The sequence below is a fragment of the Heloderma suspectum genome, chromosome 1 (genome assembly GCF_057233095.1).
Source record: "Heloderma suspectum isolate Gila_16-S chromosome 1, 16-S_ref, whole genome shotgun sequence".
NCBI lineage: Eukaryota > Metazoa > Chordata > Lepidosauria > Squamata > Helodermatidae > Heloderma > Heloderma suspectum.
The window spans coordinates 115,774,849-115,795,203 of NC_139458.1; the positions used below are offsets into that span (position 1 = coordinate 115,774,849).

Below are 20,355 nucleotides of genomic sequence, written 5' to 3' on the forward strand. Positions count from 1 at the left end.
CAATTTTACAAGGACAATGCCCAAGCAGCTGAATTATGTAGCTTTATGAAAAGCATTAGGAATTTAGTACTAGGCAAATCTATGAAATTCATTAAATGGGAATGTCATTTCTCAGGTGAAATGTGCACTATCATTTATGCTGAAAACCAAAAAATATCAAAAGGAAGCCTTAAAGGTAGCTTACAAATTATAAACACCAATGAACATACAAAAAAAATGACTCCTAAATTTGCACTTGGTACTTTGGAAATGGTTTTCAAAGATGGGCCTATGAAGGATGATCACAAATATGAGGTCTCAATCTGCCACCACTGCTGCCCATACAAAAGCACAGGAAAGCAAAAGCAAGCAATTAACTTTCGTGTTTTATTGCTTTGTTACATGAATCTTACACATCTTATTTTACATATTAAGAGTAGTTTCTGGTTTTGTTGCAAGGAGAGACTTGTAAATGTTGTCAGTCAGCTGTGCATGGCAACAAGGAGGCAAGCTATAAATAAAGTACAGCACATTACAGCAACTCAAGAGATTGCCAGGACACTACACATGTATGAGTAGTTTCACATAACTCTTCCCCAACTGTTACTCTTCCCTCAAAATTCTATGCCCATGCCAACAGATCGAAACCAAGCAATGTGAGCTTTTATGCAGTTTTTTAAAATGAAGTCAATATGAAGACTTGATATCGCAGGTACGCACGCTTCAACTTTCTTGATGTTTAATTCTGCTCTCTTGCTGAACTCTGCAAATTAGAGTTGCTTAGGCACCTTTCCCTTTTCAAGGATTTTGTCATGAACTGAAAACAAACAAGTTTGAAAGCTTTAGTATTCCCTCAATATACTTCAGACATATTCAAATATAATATAAATAAATCAGAGTTGTGATCCACCAAGCTGAATGCAGCTCACCAGCAGTATTTCACACCAAGCAGGAACAACCCTCTTATTTTTGAATATCAGGAAGACAAAAAGAAATGTGTTTACTGAATCTCTGGTGGGCTGCCATGCATGGTTGGTAGGTAAGTTGCAAGCTGTGCCAATATTTAAGATTGAGAACAAGTCTTACTTCAGTTAAATATATTTGATGGCTAGCAATCAGTGTTGTAGTGTGGTGGTTTCCAAAGAGCTCAACTAGACACCTCAAGTTTCACTTTCATCAAGCAGCAGCATATTAATTTGCTTTCATCATATAGTTCACACCTGATGAAAAGAGAAAAAAATGATATTCATGATTAAAGGCAGTGGTGCAAACTGATCCTTATTTGGTAGTCAAGGAAACTGCAGGAAATTATCCAACTTAAGCCACAAAAACTGTTACTGATCTGGTGACTTGCTGTGGCATGGAATGCCACAAGCAGTGAATAGAGATCAGTAGTCTTTCTCCGAGAACTATAGCACACCAAGAACAACAAGAATGTCAGGGTGTGACTCTAGCCTCTATGTGAACAAGTATTTTGTTTATTCTATAAATATGGCTTCTCAAAAGAATTGCACAAAGTGGAATCAGAGGATTTCAAGTAGCCAACCAACCCCAATGAAGCACCTGAAGCATTACCTTCTAATTTCAATCAGATGATATAACTGGACACCTCAGCTGAAAGAGCAAAGGATGAGGCACCAGAGCCCACCACACAGAAAAACCACGCCTCACTTGTCAATAAAGACTGTTTTTCAGCAGGTAATATAGTGGCATGAATACTGGAATTGGTGCAAACACAGGAGTAACAGTATTTGCTACTTTTACATCCAAACAGTACAGCTTTTTACAATGGACATCTGCCAGTGTGCACAAGGACAAAAATATAGGACAGTTAACCAGTTCGAAATCAAATCCAACCACTTCAAGTAGGCAAATCCTGACTTAATATTGCGGCTTTTAAAGTTGTTCATCACAACAAAGTCTAAAAGTAAATTAAAGGAAATGTTTGGAAGACGGTGGGCTATCAGAAACGATTTGGAATGATTTTAGTATCTCACAGAAAACTCATCTAAAGTCTTTGTTTGCTGCTCACACACTTACCAAGGGTACCAACATCAGTGGGAAGAATTAATTGAACCTGGTTTGGGGCATAATTGTGTCTCATATGCTCATAAACTCTGGATGCTTGTTAATCTGATGGTCTTTTTTTTTCTTCAATTAGGCAGGTCCAATACCAACTTTTCCAAAATAAATAGGGTGGCTAGAAAGAAAGGAAAATGTACATTTGCTACATGGCTCATTTTTACTTACAAACATCTTTCCCTGAATTCTTCTTAGTTGGCATGTTATTTCCTTTTTGAATAACTCATGCATACTTTAGGTAGGCATGGTATCTCCATACGTTAGTCTTTGTTTGCTTCTGTTCTATCCTCCCCCCCGCCAAAAGTGGCCTACTGTTAAAAGTAAGCCACTTTGAGGTGTGCCTTACCCCACCCCACAACCCACAGAAAGTTCACTGAAATTTGAGTGTAAACCTGTCACTAACCTGGTGACTGACTCTGCTACTGAATAACACAGTCAGTGAATAAAGGTCAGTTATTTCTCTTCGAGTACTATAGCACACCACGATGACCGATGACATCTAGATGTGACTCTAGTCTCGGTTATTGTAGGTACATAAATTCCTTATTCAAGAACTATTGCACACCTGATAAATTAATTTCACCTGGAATTTTGTGACACATTATGGAATATATTACTGATTATTTCCATGAAGAGAAAAACACTTAAAAAAACTACAACAAAGACATGCTGTTAAACCAACACTTTAAGTCTATGTTCATATATCATAATGCTGACCTGGCGATTTAATGACAAACATCATGCTTTTGATATTTCTTATTATTTGCCAACGTTAATTCTACAATGGTGTACTCTTCGTATCTTATCCTAGCCTTCAGAACATTTGTGTTTGCCTAAAAAAACTATTAATGAAGATTATAAACCTGCATTCAAAGATTTCTCAGTACATTGAAATAACAAAATATGGTGAACTATGTATGAATGAAGTCACAAAGCCTGGAATGCCAAGCCTCTAATGTTTATAAAAATAAAAACTGACCAAAATTATGCAATGTAAACTCATCCACAGTTACTTGTTTAATCTGTTTATAAGATGTTCCAAGATTGTGAGGGAACTGGGCCACGGAGTAGAATGGGAAGGAGACAAAGCTTAAATGTAGATGGCCAATTGCCTCACATGCCAAGAGGAAGCAATAGTCTTAAGACAAGGATTAAGAGTTGTATAAACCACTAATGCCTGGCCCCTCAACCATTAAAATCCCCTTTCCAACTCTCCTCACGGACCACCCTGGTTTTTCTATCCACAGACATCCAACTGCAGTCCTTCTGTCACTAAACCAGTGACTGACTATGCAACAAACACAGTCAATGAATAAAGGTCAGCTGTTACCCTCTGATTACTATAGCACACTACAATAACTGACAATAGTAAGGTGTGATTCTAGTCTCAGTTATTCGCAGATGCACAGTTTCTATCTAAATTGACATGGCTCACATTAGGGATCTACTAAATTCAGTCAGGAATAAAATACAAGCACTTCTCAACCGTCTTGAAGTTAGATGCCTTCTACAATCACATGCCTTTCTCAACAACAGGACAGGAAATAAATGTGATGATTATGCTTAACCTATTAGACCAGGAGTAGCAACCTGGTGCCCTCCAGGACTACTTCAATAAGTCCCAGCCAGAATAACAAATAGTCAGGGATTATGGAAGTTATCACCCCCAAATCTGGAGGGCACCAGGTTGCCTAACCCTGTATTAAGACACACTGTGCCATCAACGACCAGGTATATCACACAATGCAATCCTATGTATTGAAAAATCAAAAGCAAGCCCCATTGCGAAACTTTTCATATAGGCATTTATTGGTCAGAGATTTTCATGTACGATTTTTTTTTTTAAGTAATTCACCTAATTCACCACCAGCACCCATTAACTGAGCAGGCACAAATGCAGGAAAGCTGTTCACTTTTTGGAAATAAAAGGCTTGTTGGTTAGGGCCAAAGGTTTTATATCTCAATTTCCAGCTGGCGCCAGACAGTTGCCTCTGGGAAATGTATCAGCAGGGTGTAAACACAGCTGCCTTTCCCTCTGATATGGGCTAGCACCTGCTGTACATAAGTACTTTTCTTCAGAACACGGAGGTTTAATTTATCTGTGTTGATTTTAATTACTGTTGTTAGGCCCTGGCATGTCATGCTCCCTCGGCAAGGCTACTACAAACCTGAGATTTGGGCTACAGCCATCATACAAGGCAGAGTTGTTTGTCTCCTGCAGAAGCACAAAATTCACGTCCTTTTCACCTCTTCCACCTGACCATGGCCGTGGCTGAGAGCCTGAGGAAGTCTCCTGGTGTTCCTCATCTGCAAAAGCTGGAAAAGATTAAAACACTGTATTTCATTTTGGACGGTTAAGGGAAAAAATATCAAAGCCTGCTTTACTTGTTTATTGCAATAATAGTTTTTCTTCCCTCTTTGACTTTTTGTATAAACTTGAAAAGTTAATTACTGTGGGCCCACAGCGAGCCAGTTATGGAGACTACGGAGGCTACCCAAGACGAAGTGCGCCCTTCACAAAGAAAAGCACGCGCCTGGGGCGTCAGATCCTTCCCTCGCGTCAAATGCCGCCGCCCCCGAGTACTCGCCGCGCTCCCACCACACGAAGAGAAGAAAGAAAAAGGAAGCGGAAAAAGACCTTCCCCAAGAGACCGCCCAGAATGCTCGGGGGGCGGGAATAGAATGAAACGGGAAGGGCAGCGTAAGAAATGACAGGCAGCTTGAACGTCTGTCGAAAAAGCGACCGCAAAAGGCTATGATTCTCTAGGGTGCGCCGAGCCGCTCTATCCCCTTACCAGGGATTTACTCCATTTACTCTATGGTAAAAGGCGCAGCCATTTTATAGCGGAGGTGCTGTGGCACGTGACTGTGTGTAGCTCTCCCGCCCCCACCGCTAATGAAGTGAAAAGCGGATAACGTCAGGACGGTAATGACGTCACCTCGCGCGCTCTCAGCTCGGCCCGTTACGTGAGAGGAGAATAAACGGCCGACGTTTGGGGGCGGAAAAGGCGGCAGTAAAACGGAAGCCAGGAGCGGCCCGGGTGCGCTAGCCAAGCTTCCTCCTAGCAGCGTCGATTGGCTGGATTTCTGGCGACGTAACTCCCGCTGAGCTCAATGGGGCTGGCTCCGAAGCACCGCGGACCGCCTCTGTCAAATATTTATTTATTGCAATTATTTATATTTATTGTTTTATTTAATTATGTTAAATAAAGCGAGAAGATGCACCAAAGGAGAGAGCCTCCGGAACTTTCAGTCAAAACAACTGTCTTGTGGCACCTTTTAAAGACCAACCCATTTTGAAAAAGACACGTGTACATGTGCCTTCAAATATGATGTGCCGCAGTCCTATAAAGAATGGTGTCCTAAAGCAGATTATGACTATGAGGTACCAGATTCCCCAAATGGTTTTTTTTAGTACAGTAGTTGTCACTGCATAAATTTAACCTTCTTTGCCTGTTATCATAATTGAAGAATGCAAAATCAGAATAAATTCCATCCACGTCACGGTACTGTGAATATGAATACCAGATTCTAGGACATGGCCGGATTTTTAATATCTATTTATTTGCCCTTTGGGGACAGGAAGGTCCTCTGTTTATGCTCATGCCAATGTGGCAGATTTTTTTAAAACAAGAAATGGTGACCATGTTTGGGAGCAGGGGGAGAGATTAAAGCATTTGGTCAGTGCCATTCTGTTTCCATGGCTGTATAAAGAATATGTCAACAAATGCTACATAAAGAGGATCCAATTATGTGTGTGTCCATTCAGAACTGCATCAGTGGGCTGCCTTACAGGAAGAAGCAGTCAGGCATCCCTCTATCATGCCTGGATGCAGCTCGAGCTGAAGCCCCCCTCCTCCGTCCCAACTGCCACTGCTGAGGACTTTAGAGGAAGAGGAAACAGCAGCCTTTCCTCTGAGTTGAGATCCAACGCCATGACCAGCTGGACTTTGCAACTAAGAATCTAGTCCCAGAATTTGCCTTTTTCCTCTTCCCTCCCAATCCTCTTCCCTTTTATGTCATGTGTTTTAGGTTGTGAGCTTGTGGGCAGGAACTGTCTTATTATCTTTGGAAGTTATCTTTTTGGCTGAAGGGCTGGTTAAAAATGCTTTGAATAAATAAGGCTGCAATCCTAGATTTCCAGCAGCCTCTGAACTTGGAGGCTTCTGAGTGTGCAATGCAGGGCAGGAGGACAGTAGATCTTCGCCTCCGCACTTCAGCCACCCTGTATTTCTGCTAGATGGGCGATTTCACCTGTCTAGCGGCACAGCTTCAGAGGAGGAGGGAATGAGGCTGGGGTGGCCATAGGATATGTCATATTGCAGCTGCCCCAGTCTTCTCCCCTGGGAATGCCCCCTTTTCCCCATCTCTATGCTCTCTTTTCTGAGCACAGAGAGGGAGCTGGTGCAGTTCTCCACACCGGCTAGGAGGGGGAAGGGGAGGGGGTGGTGAGCACGCTCCGAGATCGGAAGCCTATCTCAAACCTCAAAACCGAACAATCCTATGCCCCCCCCCGACGCTGTCTGAGAGGCATAGAATCACTCCCCAAATAAATAAATAAATAAATAAAATATGTAAGTCCTAGTGAGTTCAATGGTATTTACTCTCAGGTGTGTGAATAGAATTGCATCCTTAATTTTTATAATACAGGAAGTTGCCCAATTAACTACACATATTAAAGCCCCAATGCTCTTTTTTAAAGAACGAAAGGCAGCTTCAGAGGGAGCAACTGAGAATGGAGAATGGGTGAGAGGTAGGAGGCAATTAACTCTTCCCACATTCACCATTGCCCTCCAACCTGCTTTCTCCCAAGCAGTTCTTTGTTGGTTACAATAATAGCAACAATAGCAATGTTGGTAATATAACATGGTACCTCTTCGGCCTGACGCAGATGTACTATGTTATATCACCACCAAGTCTAAGAGCAATTATTGGCTTGTGTATTGCATTGCAGCCGTTGCATTTGCAATCCTGATTATGGTTATTGTTGCTATTGTTGTAATTTATTTATTTATTACATTTCTATACCACCCCATAGCCACAGCTCTCAACAAAGACCTGAAATTTCAATCCATGATCATACCTTTATGGCGTTACAGCACTTTTCTTGTAAATTAATGAACCCAAGTACATGAATCAGGTCCAAAAAGATTAGTCTCGTTGCTGTGTCATGTTATCATCACAATGCCTATTTTAGTTTAATGCTGCCTATGATATATAAATACATACCAAGAGGGGGAATATGAGACTAGGCATTACATTTGTGGTCACATTGGATTTTATGTGTTATCACGTATGTATCAGCAGTTATGCATCCATAGTATGTATTAGATTTTCAGCAAATGGGTTCCTGTAGTATGAGCAACGGTGGGTTCTAGTCAGACTGTGAGCTATGTAGTATTAGGGGTCTCAGAAACCATGCTGTAAGCATTTCTAGAAACTGGGTGAAGAGCCCCTTACATCCTGAAGTCAGCAACTGTCGTATCAGCAGTTACAATATCCTGTGGAACAACAGCTCGAAATAGTCATGGTAATATCCTGTGGAATAACAAGCATGCTTATGGTCAGCCCACCCAGGGGCATTGCACCCTCAGCAGTAAGACAGTGTACTGACTTGTGGGTCAATGTCTAAACATCTGTGAGGTAATGCAGTGACTGTGGATTAATGGATGGAAAATGGGTCTGAGAATAGTCCCAGATGGCGTTCTTGGCACATCAAGAATGATGATGAGACCCCATCATCTCTGGAGCAAAGTCTCAATGAGTGGGGTTGGCCTCCCATTGTACTGAGTGGTATGATTGGATAGGGACCAAATTCCATTTATATCTGATATATGTGATTTGAAGTGCAAATTCTGTATACCCTGTTGGTATAATGAAGAAAGCAATATAAAGTTAGAAGAGCTCTTGTGTGGAGCCTCATTACTCCAAATCTTTTTTAGATCTGAGGTGTGATTGGGACTGATCACCCTATATCACACAGATTTGGTTACACTGCTAGGGGTTGAACCTGGGACTTTACCCTGAACTATGGCCCCTCCTGCTGCATGCATTAATTTTTGTAATTAGTGCATTACTTCTAAAAGGACCCTGTGTAAGCATATGGACCTTTTATTCAAGACAGCCAGGTATGCACCTCAGCAACTGATCTGGGAAGACTACACAGACAACACCAGTCCTGTGCTGATTCCTAGCAGCCATGTGGGCCTGTACAAATTCTCTCACTAGCTGAGCACCTTGCCTGTGAGCTATGGGTATAAAAGAGGCCAGTCCCACAGATTAAGCTGATCTGATCATGGATGCAGTGAAAGATGCCTGCCAATACATTACTAGATGCTAACATTTCCCCCCTGTGTATCTTATAGTCTAAATATATGTGTGTGCGCGTGTGTATGATGATAATAAAGCTTTTATGGTTTCAACCAATGGTTACAACAAGCACACAAAAACATAGTGTGTGTGTGTGTGTGTGTGTATATATACCTGTGGTAACTGATTAACACGAAAACATCAGGTTCCTAGTTTCTGTGTTCGATCTTTTCACAGTACAACGTGATCAAAAAAACAATGCCAGCAGACTGCATATTCGAACAAAATGGTAGCACCATGTGGATAAGAGCATGCTTTTCAGTGGCTTGCATGAAATACTATAGGATAAAGTTAAAAGACTGCAATAAGCAATACTGTTGTGAGGAGGGGAAAAATTGGCTGCCTTCAAGAAATAGCATTGCAAGGCCAGGAGACATATTTGTCTTCCTGAATCAAAACACTGGCGAGCCCAAATAGTGATCAACGTGGTGCATACTTTCTCCCACTGCACTTGGGGACACAATTGCAGCAGGGGCAAAACTGACACTGGGCTGCCTGGCTTCCATTAAGAGTGTCTCAGAGGGGATGCAATGTGCCTCTTGTTCATAGTGGTCATCTGGGGGGGGGGGTGCCCTCATCCCTGGTAGTAGGGAGTACTAGTGTAGTCACTGGTGCTTGGGGCAGGGAAGAATAATTTGCCCCTACTTCAATTGTGTTATGGCCCTTTGGTTTCTCCCCTAGAAGCCGACTGGAGACAGTGTACCATTTTAGGCAATGGGTTCTGACAATGCTCTGCATTGGAGCCTGGGTTGCAGGGTTCTGCTATGGTCAGATTTTTCTCAGAGAAGCAAGACAGGAAGAGATCAGCACCACAGAACACTCCAAGTGGGGCTGGAGGCCCGACTGGATTATCTGTATGTTGCTCCAAAAAGGAGCAGATCAAGACTAAGCCTTAAGTAGGGGTTTGCTCGCTTTTAGGCTGGTTGGCTCCACTACTACATTGATACATTGTCTCTTGAAGGAGCCTGGTCTGTTTTAGCAGTCTCAAGCTGTGACAACATGGGAGTGGCTATGCTATGCAAGTATCTTCATGGCTAGAGTCCAAAGATGGCAAGGCAACCTTCTCTGGACACAGGGGAAACACCCTCTGGAATCTTTCTGGGAAACTTGATGCTAGGGATGTGGAAGGCTCATGATGCCTTTCTGTGACCAAATCCTCTTTCTGAACTAGTAACTCTGGAGCCTTCTCTGAGGATAAAGGTTCAGGATCTGCTGAGGATGAAGGTTCAGAGTACTGCTCCATGACAGGCATCCACTTCAAAGGAAGAAAGGAGCTACAATTGGGGGACATTCCTGTTGTCTGGTTAAAACGTAGTGCCAGATACTTGTGGTAGGTTTTGATTCATATATTCATTTCAATTTTTTTCTGTTCTAGGTTTCAACACTGGGATGAACTCAAGGGAAGCTTGCAAGAAAATAACTACAAATCATGAACCTTTTGGCCATCTTAGTGACAAAATCTACCAAAGAAATAATACAAGGTAATTCTTTAAGTATTTGTGTTTTATTCCATAATAGACATGACATCTAACATTTGTTTCTAGGAACTCCTTTATTCTAAATCATTCATAGTGTTTCTGTTCATTGGAGTTATATGCAACTCACAGGGACAGCAGCTTATTCCCTGAGCTAAATCCAGGGGGACTGCTCAACTAAGATCCTGCAAAATTCTCACATAGGTTAATCATTTTAGATCGTTACTCTAAAGAGGGCGAATCTGGATCCCTTTGATTTAATCACATCCTTTCAGTAAGTAAGCCCTGTGTTGTGATGTCAGAATACTGAGTGATTATTGAATTTTAGTTATTCATGATGAACTGTAACAATTAAGAGCTATAAACAGAAGATCATGTGTTGAGGAGCAGATGTTTGCTACCTAGTGTAGCGTCTTCTTGCTTTTTTCTTGATAGCATTTGAATGACAGAACATTCTGAAAATACAGAATATGATCTTTGTTTATTATTATCTCAGTCCACACAAATGGAATTTCAAGTGTTTATAGGAACCTTTCCTGACTTTATCAGGATTCTGCAGGTAAGCCATTAAAGTACTGAGATATTTAGCATTAGAACTGGGGTTCAAGGCTTTGTATGCTAATAGCCACTACGGGTGATGGGTTAGAGTCCTGTCCAGCATATCAAAATGGGGAATCTTTCTCAGAGTCTAGACTAGAATCTCTAAATTCTAGGGATTCTAGTGTCTAGAATCTAGACCTTGGACCACAGACAGAAGGACAGAGTTCCTCAGATTAGTCTATCTTCCCAACTGCACTAATTGATTACTATGTTTCTCATTATTCTGGCTTGGCTTGTTAAGTAAATATTGTCAGTATTCAGTTTACCTTCTCTGTTATTAGGCCATTTATTGGACTCATTAATTTTTATATTATCTTTGTACTTCCAAAACGTTTTGATGGTGTGTTCTGCCAGAGATATGAGAAGGAAGAAAAGTGGGGTACCTTGAACAAAGAGATAACCTTAGGGCAAAGACAGACTTACTATAAAAAGGAGCTCACAGTTTGTTCCTCTGCTTCTAGGTGAGCCTGGCTTCATCCCAGCTTTGCAAATGAAATGAGAGTCATACCAATGAATCACACCTGGGCTCAGCTGTCAGCGTAGCCCATTTCTCCCTTCATGGTTCACTTAGGCTATCCACCTTTCATATTTTTAAAAACACCACATAAATGTGCGTATGTTTATCTGTTCATTCATTGCCCTATTAATTTTTTAAGTAAATGCAAAACTGTTGCAAGGATTTGGGTGGGTAGAGAAAGTTTCTTAGGGTGCTTCGAGCTGAGGGTTTTATTCTACAAGCACCCTGCCTCATTCACAGAGTTTTACAGGGGGTCCAGACAAATTTGAAGACAAATTGTCTTCAGTTTGTCTTCAAATACCCTCCTGTGTTTTTCTGCCACTTCTAGGAGCCCTCCATCTGGAAGCACCCCTAGTGACATGGAAGCAATTGGCACTGTGCAGAACTAGCTATTCCAGGGCTTGAGCCTGGAGAGGAAAGGTACTTTCGGCCTGGACACACTGAGGACACTATAATTCAGACATTGTGGGAGAAACAGCTCCAACCTGTTGAGAAAGAGAGCGTTGTTTAGCCTGTACATTGTTTCCATGTATTGTGAGGATGAGGTTTGACAGGGAAACAATCTGTGGACATGGGTGTTTGACTGCTCTGCATGCTCATCTTTTTGTTCAGGGGATGGATGGAAGCTGTGCCTTCCCCTACTTGGTGCCCTCCAGATGTTTTGGACCACAAATTACATCATTCCTGATTGGCCGTGCTGTCTGGGGCTGATTGGAGTTGTATTCCAAAACATCTGGAAAGCACCTCATTGGGGAAGGGTGGCTGACTTGCCCTCCTTTGCTTACCTTGCCCTTGCAGTCCTGGTTACAGCAGTGGAGCTGAGGTTCTTTAGTGGGGGGTTGTATCTGGAGTCTTGAGGCAGAGCTCCTGTACGTTTATGAGAAGACAAATATTAGCAATTTGCCTTTCCTTCTTTTGTTGTTTGTGCAAAGTCTTCCCTTTCATCAGCGTTACTACTTATAATGTCCTGGTTGTCTAGCACAGGGGTGGGCAGAAGGTAGATCTCCAGATATTTTGGACTTCATTTCCCAGAAGCCCCTACCAACATGGCCAATGGTCAGGAATGCTGGGAGTTGAAGTCCAAAACATCTGGAGATCTACTACCTTGCATTTTTATATATGACTTATGTTACCTTTCTGGGGATTATATAGTGTTGTGATCAATTGCTATGATTACTTACTGTGTTAGTTGAACTCCAGTCCTTTGTTATGGCATGAAAGGGCAGGGTGATGGTGGTCACAGGACAAATTATTTTGGGCTCTCCAAAGAATAGGACAGGAACATTTTAATGGACACTATGTCTTTTGTTGGCCTAATGTTACACCATTATTGGGGAAAGGGCTGACATCTGCATATGAATTACTGCTTTCCAGCTAAGCTCCACATTCCTCCCTTATCAGACCTTCAGCTCTGCCCATTTTTGTGTCGCTTGTGCTAGCATTTTCTGCCAGCACAACAGTTATGGCAGAACTACATGATGCTGGTGCAACATTAACACTATGCTGGTGTAAGACCACTACTCTGGTGTAGTGTTTTGTTCTGCTAGCATAAGGGATTTAATAGTAAATCCTATCCCCACCACTTGGCCATAATGTAAGGACAGGATCATATTGACTCTCTGTCTTGGATTGTGTCCAGTCTGTGGTCTTTTGTGCATGCATAGGATTGCTTTTCCCTGTAGCATCTCTGAGCACAAAATCTCAAAACTGTTTTTTAAATTAAAGAGCAGTTTGGGTGGTTCAGTGCAGTGAGCTGCTCTGGCCAAAATGAAGGGGAAAGCTACAAATGTATGGAAGTGCTGAACGCATTCACACTGTACCAGGCCTATGTGAACTGGGGCAGCAATAGACAGGAAGTCTGATCAGTAGAAATGGTAGTAACATTTTTAAGGTTGTCTCGCAGTCAGTTCAGAAAATGCCTGACTATTTCTGCCAAAAGATTCTGTAGGGGTGGGGGTGGGGGGATCCCTTATTCATTCTAAGTCTCACATCTTCTTTGGTTATAAATCAGGAACACGTGTTTTTTTTAAAGAAAGTCAGGAGAAAGGACAGGGAAAAGAATCATCAACAGCAATATTCTCATAGGCCCACACAAGGCACCAGGTGCAAATCTCTAATTATTATGTCAGCAGTGTGAGGAGGAAAGAAAACACCTCTGAATCTTATTTAAATGATGTTACTCTGTGTGTTGAACATCTATGTGAAGCAGTGAAAGAGCTGACAGCATAGAACAGGATGCATCCTTTCCCCAGTCACCGTTAACTGATACAGTTCCAGCAAACAGATGGCTGTGGTTGGACATTACACTCACCTGATTTGATTCCACAGCTGGGACAAATTTAAACATGATCGTAGTTATATTTTCCATGATAAAAACAATCCACAGGGAACTCAGGGCTGACACATCCATAGGATAGAGGACACATTTGTCCTGGCCATCATGCATTTTTAGGAAGACCTGAGTAACCAGCCACTGAGATGGGGTGGGAAAGGTGCTTTTTAGTGTCTTGTATGAAAAACTCGCAGATCCAAGACTTCTCTACGTGACACCTAAATGTCTGATACCAGCCTTGAGTGAACTAAATCTGTAGCTTGGGTATAATTTATTCCTTACTAGTGTTTATAGTGGAATAGTAACGTGGTAGGTACATTTTTTCATTTCAGACTTTTTTGTGATGTCAGCAGGTATCCGTTGAGGCTGTTTAGAAGGCACGTTAACTCCACTCTACAGAGCATCCTCTGAATCCAGGCTGCAGTGTCAGTGCTGAAAGATACTTAGAGCCTTTCTACGGGAGGCATTTATTGTGCACACATGATTCCTCACTCATGGTAGCTGGCAGGTGCTTTATACAATGTTGGCATCTTCCAGAGCCTCTCCCATTCTTTGCAACCATTTTTGGAATTTTTTTTTAAATGAGAAAAGTCTGGTATTTCCGTGAATGGAGGCATGAGACCCTAGTGTATTTGCGCAATTCCACTATATCACAGCGCCACCTAGTGGTTGCGTAATGGAACATACAGAAAGGCAGAGAAAGAAACTCTTTGGAAAAAGCATGTGTAAAAGATCCAATCTTAATCCCACAAAGAATCTGAAGCAGAAGCCTCAGTGAAGTGGCAGATTAAAAGCCTCATGCAGAAAAGCCCTTACAGAGCAAATAGTATGAGATGTCTAGTGATAGCACAATCCTATACATGTTTAAGTGCCATTTGTTTCAATGGGGTTTACTCCCAAAGAAGTGTGTATAGGATTGCAGCCTTAATCCAGTTTTAAAATAAAGCCCAGTGGCCATCCTAAATTAAAGGAAATGTGCATAAGGGTTAACGACTGCAGGACTGCAAAGTTGCCACCTCAGTTCTAATCACCTTTTTCTTGCCTGTTTTAGATCTGAGGGGCATGTGATTATGTTTAGGGTTGCAAGTGGGATCATTTCACATCTTTTGAAGCCCTTTCCCTCCATTTCTTTTTGCTGCCTTCAAGATCTTCAACTGAAAACACACATTTTTTAAAGAGAAGTGCAGAGATGACACGTCATGATCAGTAGATCTCAGACGTGCTGGGTCATTGGCTTTGGAATTTGAAACTGTGCAAAGTGATGCTTGTCTTCATCACATCTGCATGGGAGAGAGCCACCTGTGCAGGACATGTGTCTTGAGAAAACACATGAGATATGGGATGGAAGACCACAGGCCCCTGCTGTTGCCCATGTCTGCTGAGTGGAGAGGCAGGGAACTGGTGAGAGCTGAGCTCTAGTTGCCACATGGCTTTAAAGAGGCTGGATGTGCCAAATCTGTGTGCCTGACCTAATAAGTGCCCAGTATATAGTAATTTCATCCTGTGAAAAACAGGTTTTCATACTGAGTGTAATGAAATTTGAGAGGAGATTAAACGGAATGATCTGTCAAGGATTCCCGCCTCACCCCAATCCTGGGAAGCTGCGGTTCTAAAAAGAGACTGCCAGAATGCGTCAAACTGGTGGGTCAAGTTCAGTCTGGCCACTTCTAGATCTGTGAATGGGAGGCCTCTCCTTGCTGCCCCAATGCACTGACTGAGTCTGGATTAAGAACAAAGAAAGCAGGTGAGTTAGCAAGCAGCCTGTGCTGGTACTGGGTCTGAAACGGAGGCGGAGAGCTGACTTTGCTCTCTGCAGGAAATTCTATGGCACTCTGGGTTCCCCTGTATATCTGATGAGGAGCAGGAATCCATTGTGGTATTAATGCTGTGAATCCCCACTTTATGCTCTGCCTATAGGGGTGTGTGTGTGTGTGTGTGTGTGTGTAAATAAGCCTTATCTCACCAAAGCATCGTAAGCGCCCTGTGATCTCCTTCTACAGAAACTGAACCCTGGGTGAGCACTGGAACTCCTGAAACTTCTTACTATTCAGAAGTGGAGTGCCTGTGTGTCACAAGACTTTCCCTTTTGGTTTACAGCCCATGTAAGAGCATCCCTGAATGAATTGCTTGTTTGAGAAGCTAACATCAGCTTCTTAAATATTAGAACAGCAATCAGTCTCATCAGACAGACGTTTTGCCGTTTCTGAAGCTGGTGAAACTCAGTAGATGTGACCCTGTTTATACTATATTTGATTCTTGTACCAGGCTGTGCTTGCCCAGAGGGCAATTACGTACTGATGGTGAACGGGCATCTCGGCTCCACTCTGGGTGCTAAACATAAGCGCTGACTTATCTAGCAACTGTCACCCCCTGCTGCTTGATCACCTTTTGAGATGCTGTGTTTTACCCTGGGGACTGCTCAGCTGTCGCTCAACCTTCCTAATGATGTCATCCCATGTGCCTTTGCAAGGGAATTGCTGTTTCGCTGAAACAGAAGCAGCTAACTGGAATTGCTAGTAACTCTTGATTCTTTTTCCAGTAAGCGCAACAGTTGTGGGAGTCTACTTGTGATGCCAGCCCTTGCAATATTGGGCTTCTCCACACGGGCGTTTTTTTGAGCGACTGTTGTCCTCTGTTCATGGTATTTCCTGCATGCAATACATGATGTTGTTGTCCTCCAGCAGCTGTCCTATGCCTTTCCTCTGTTTTCCCCATGAGATTCCATGATATTTATGTACAGGGAAAATGCAGGATTTTTTTCAGTTCGTTCCATCAAACTGCCACCACCTGCCCATGTACGTCTGCCATGGCGCAACAAGCTGCTTTGTGTGTGTGGGGTTAGGCTATGATGATGATGCCAGTGACCATGATAGGGTGGGAGTGTCACCCCACCTCTTTGCTAGTCTGCTATTGGTTGCCTGCAGAGCACAACATGGTGGGAGTCCACAACTGTGGCAGAGCGGGATGCCCCCCCCCATCTGGCACTTTGGCTGCAGATGCTGCCTCATCCTCCTCCATTTCTCTTTCTTGCCTGCTGCCCCCCCCCAATTTCCCTGGGGGGCCCACCAGCGCTTTAGAATGGGACTGGAGCCGGTGCTTTGCTCCACTAAGCTCTGCAGTTGCTGCTTCCAGGTCAATCGGCTGTGGAGGTGGAATTCAGGCAGGAGGGAGTAGGTGAGCAAACTGGCAATGAGTGAGGGACAGGAGCGAAACAGAGTCAAGCCATACTCAGCTCCCTGTCTCAGGGATGCCTAAGCAGATGGGCAGCAGCGGGGGCGGGGTTGCAGTGGCCCCTATATGATACAGGCAAACGTGTGCACATGCAACCCCTTTCCACTCAATTCCCTCTCCCAGTGTATACTCAAATGAGAGAAGTGTTACTGCTTGCTTTTACAAGGGCAAAACTGACTTGCACACGTGCGGGGCAGGGAGAGCCCTTTGGCTGCAGCCCTTGCTGATCCGATTATGGCTGGCTTCTGGGTGAAGAGGTAGTGGCAGGAAATGATGTGTCATTGAATTCAATGGGCTTTCCATCCAGATAGCCAGGAGACTGCCAGGCAGTCTCCCGGCTTAGCATCTGTTTGCTTGGAAGTAAGTCTCACTGAGTTCAAGGGGCTTACTCCCAAGGAAGTCCTATTGTCACATCCACAGTGACCACCTTTACTCAGAAGAAAGGGAAGCAGGGATTGGAGCAGAAGAGAAAAGGGGAGGCAAGGAAGTTGAAATGGAAAAATTCCATTTCATGCTGAGAGAGGGGAGGGGCAACCCCAGAGGGGGTAGATAGAGGGCATACAATGCTGCTGACATCCAATAACATCCTGCCAAGTTCCACCCACCAGTGTAAATGGCAGGTAGTGTTATGCAGTAAAAGAAAATCTGGCTGTGTAAAGAACCGATTTAAATCCCACGAAGAATCCGGAAGCAGACGCTCTGGTAAGTTGCGGGATAAAAAGCCTGGTGTGATGAAGTCCATTGTCACAGAAACAGAATTTCCAGTGGCTTTTCTGAGCTCCCTTCTTTTTCCAGAAAGGTCCTATATGATGTGACAGAGAAGGGAGGGAACTAATACATTATCTGTGGATCGTGCCCACTATATTTCCTGCTCTCACCTCTTGTGCAATGTAGAGAGGTAGTTTACAAAGTTCTGGCAAGTGACCTGGGGTGCTTGCAGATGAGGCTTTTATTGTGCAATTGCCCTCCTCAAACACATAATTTTACCAGGGGGCGGGAGATGTTGTCATCTTGCATTTGTAAGTCTCCCATGATTTCCCACTGTTTCCTCCATCTTTTTTCTTACCACAAAAACATCTGTTAAGAGAGAAAGACAGAATAGCTGCACAATGCCTTTTGACTGAAAGTGCTAGAAGGCACCCCTGAACTGAGCATCCTTTAAAGATGTGGGGGACTTGGAGGGACAAGCAAACTAGGAGGTTTACCAACATCTTCAACTTCCTAGACTAACATTAAAAAATCTGAATAATAGTTATCTCTTCCAACTGTCCAAAATAGGCTCTTCTTTAGCTCACTAGGCATTTGGTGTGCCTCAGTTTCTCATATAAAACTAAAATATCCAATTTCTCAACAAAATGTAGCACAAGAGAGTGTTTAATCATAGACAGGCACAGAGGAGGCAAAACTGCCTTTCCTCTTTTGCATTTTTGGGAGCAGCTTGGGAAAATGTTGGAGATGGGGCAGAGTTTACTACTGCTCTTCCTGCTCCTTGGATCTTGGCTACCATTTTGTTTTCTCCAAAACACCCTCAGAATGACCATAGGTAATGACATAGTGTTGTTCCAAGAGGATTTGGGGGTGGGGGACAAAATGGTGCCTGCCAGCCAAAGTATAGGAAGAATGCTAGCAACTTTGATCCCTAACCCCAATATTCCGGACCCTAAAAATCACCAAACTGCATCCCTCTTTTGCAGCTTGCAAATGGGAACACAAAATTGGGAGGGGTGGTTTTGGCTCAGCATAGACAGAATAGATTGATTAATTAGGAAAGCTTTAAAACAGTTAAAGAAAAAACCAAAAGGTATTTTTTAAAATTATTTATTTATTATAGGTATTTTTATGCCACCCTTTAGTCATATTCCCAGGGCAGTTTACAAGAAAGAATAAAACAATCAAAGGAAAATACAACCCACCCCTCAAATAAACTACAAGGGCACAAAATCACAAAAGCAGCATAAACTAGTCAGCAAGATTAAAATTAACTTTAATTAACTAAAGACAAAAATACTGCTACTGCTGCCTGCTTCCCATCTATCGTAAAGCTCCCCACCCCACAATTTTTTTTTTTACAGATTATTGCCCCCACTCCACCCAAAGAATTACCAAAATGCCCTCCCAAGCTCAAGACCTGTGAACGCAGCAGTGAATTGGGACAGTATTTTTGTTCATCATGAGTTTGATTACTCCCCCAAATAGAGTTTGGGTTTTTTTAACATGGAGGCCAGAATGTCAGACTTGGCAAACCTGAGCCACTGTGGCTGCTAGAAGACCAGCAAATGGATACATTAAAAATTATGGAGGCATTCACCATTGTAAATTTTTTTAAAGCACAATTATAATTATATATGCTATTTTGGCAAGTTCGTATTACAGGCACTAGATTATAGGGATTGCAAGTAAAATTGCTTTGTTGAAACCTCTCCAAAGGCCAGTGATGCAATGTGTTACATGTGCTACTGTCTGAAAATGAATACCCCTTAGTTTTAATTAGACATTCACCCTGAGGTATGGATGATAGTACAACTTTATTAATCGTGCCAACAAGAACTCCGTTTGGAGAGTAAATAAGATGTTGCAAGCAGTTTGCATAAGTGTAAAATTCTGTGGGGTTGGGAATTGTTTCAGAACCATTTTCTGTCCCTTTCTCGGCTGCCCACTCTAAAGGCAAGCAGAACAATTGGGCTTGGTTAGGTAAATATGAAGACATACAATGCAGCATTTTGTCTTTTAAAATGTTCCCTTATATTCCCTTAATTGGGCCTTAGAGAAAATACAAATAATACCAAGAGTTCTGAGCAACTGGCTAATGCTCTTTGAGAGTTATTATCCCAACATTTGCTTAGAAGTAGGACGATATGGCAGGAAATGAAATATCTGGGCAGTGGATGGCAAACTGATCAGGCTGAAGGAAATTTAGCTTTTACATCCCAAGAGGTGGTATTCAAATCTGAATATTCATGATTAATTTTCTAAGTAAAACATCCAAGTTCAGATGACTGACAGGATACCACTTTCATTGCTTGACTTAATACAGAGAGCAGTGTATGTAGCAACAGATACCCCTTTTTAGCCCTTTGGAGCCCTATGATGTCAATCGTTTCAGGGAATAGGATTACATCATCAGTCGCTCAGCTAGAGGTCTGGTGGTTCAGATTGCTCACTTGAGCTTCATGGCTGAGCGTGGATATAAACCCAAGTCACCCTTGTCCAAGTCCCAACCCTTTATCTGCTATTTCACACTGGCTCATATGTGGTGACAATATTCTCCAGGACAATGTGCATCCATTTATACCAGCCTTCTCCAACATGGTGCCCTCCAGATGTTTTGGCCTGCAACTCCCATCATCCTGGATCAGTGGCCCTGCTGGCTGGGGCTGATGGGAGTTATAGTCCAAAAAATCTGGAGGGCACCATTTTGGGGAATACTGGGGCAGAATCCAATGCTGCCCATCCACTAGCGGAGCTGGCTGCCAATTCTGGTCTGTGTGCGGCCACCCCCGCCAATTCCGCTCCGCAAGTGGCCCCAGTACAACAATTTAGCACTTCTGGAAGCAAGCCCTGAAATGAGTGGAAAGGGTCATTTCTGGAAGGAAGCTGCGCTGACCTGTCCCCTTCTAGAAACGAGTGTTTCTGCTTGCTTTGGCTTGCCTCTGGAAGCGCTAAACTGTTCTACAAGCAGTAGGGGCAGCTCGAGGACCCGAATTGGTGGGGCTGCCCGGTTGCACAACGGTGGCATTAAATTCTGCCCCAAGTCTATATGTTATTAAATA

General features: G+C 42.9%; 1 protein-coding gene, 1 long non-coding RNA gene and 3 other non-coding genes across 7 annotated transcripts in view; 1 reads left to right on the forward strand and 4 right to left on the reverse strand.

The window, feature by feature from the left end:
- Nucleotides 1–347: 347 nt before the first annotated feature.
- On the reverse strand, nucleotides 348–4,671 carry LOC146357727 (uncharacterized). Of its 3 annotated transcripts, none has more exons than XR_014790811.1 (5): nucleotides 4,557–4,671; nucleotides 4,230–4,368; nucleotides 2,020–2,179; nucleotides 1,066–1,199; nucleotides 348–796 (listed from the first exon to the last, which is right to left on the reverse strand). It is a non-coding gene; the product is annotated as an uncharacterized LOC146357727 (long non-coding RNA). The 3 variants fall into 3 exon arrangements; XR_014790809.1 differs by having other exon boundaries at nucleotides 4,230–4,377; XR_014790810.1 differs by having other exon boundaries at nucleotides 4,230–4,377; nucleotides 4,514–4,671.
- Nucleotides 1,309–1,440, reverse strand: LOC146357728 (small nucleolar RNA SNORA3/SNORA45 family). The gene has a single exon (XR_014787055.1). It is a non-coding gene; the product is annotated as a small nucleolar RNA SNORA3/SNORA45 family (small nucleolar RNA).
- LOC146357729 (small nucleolar RNA SNORA3/SNORA45 family) lies at nucleotides 2,452–2,583 on the reverse strand. Its single transcript, XR_014787053.1, has one exon. It is a non-coding gene; the product is annotated as a small nucleolar RNA SNORA3/SNORA45 family (small nucleolar RNA).
- Nucleotides 3,326–3,453, reverse strand: LOC146357730 (small nucleolar RNA SNORA3/SNORA45 family). Its single transcript, XR_014787056.1, has one exon. It is a non-coding gene; the product is annotated as a small nucleolar RNA SNORA3/SNORA45 family (small nucleolar RNA).
- Nucleotides 4,672–5,358: 687 nt separating the features above from the next.
- The window catches only part of TRIM66 (tripartite motif containing 66), an 83,709-nt gene continuing 68,712 nt past the window's right edge, over nucleotides 5,359–20,355 (forward strand). Inside the window, exons 1-2 of the mRNA XM_084854582.1 lie at nucleotides 5,359–5,446; nucleotides 9,806–9,911. The gene's annotated coding sequence lies outside the window, so the exon portion shown is untranslated. The remainder of the gene's footprint in view (nucleotides 5,447–9,805; nucleotides 9,912–20,355) is intronic.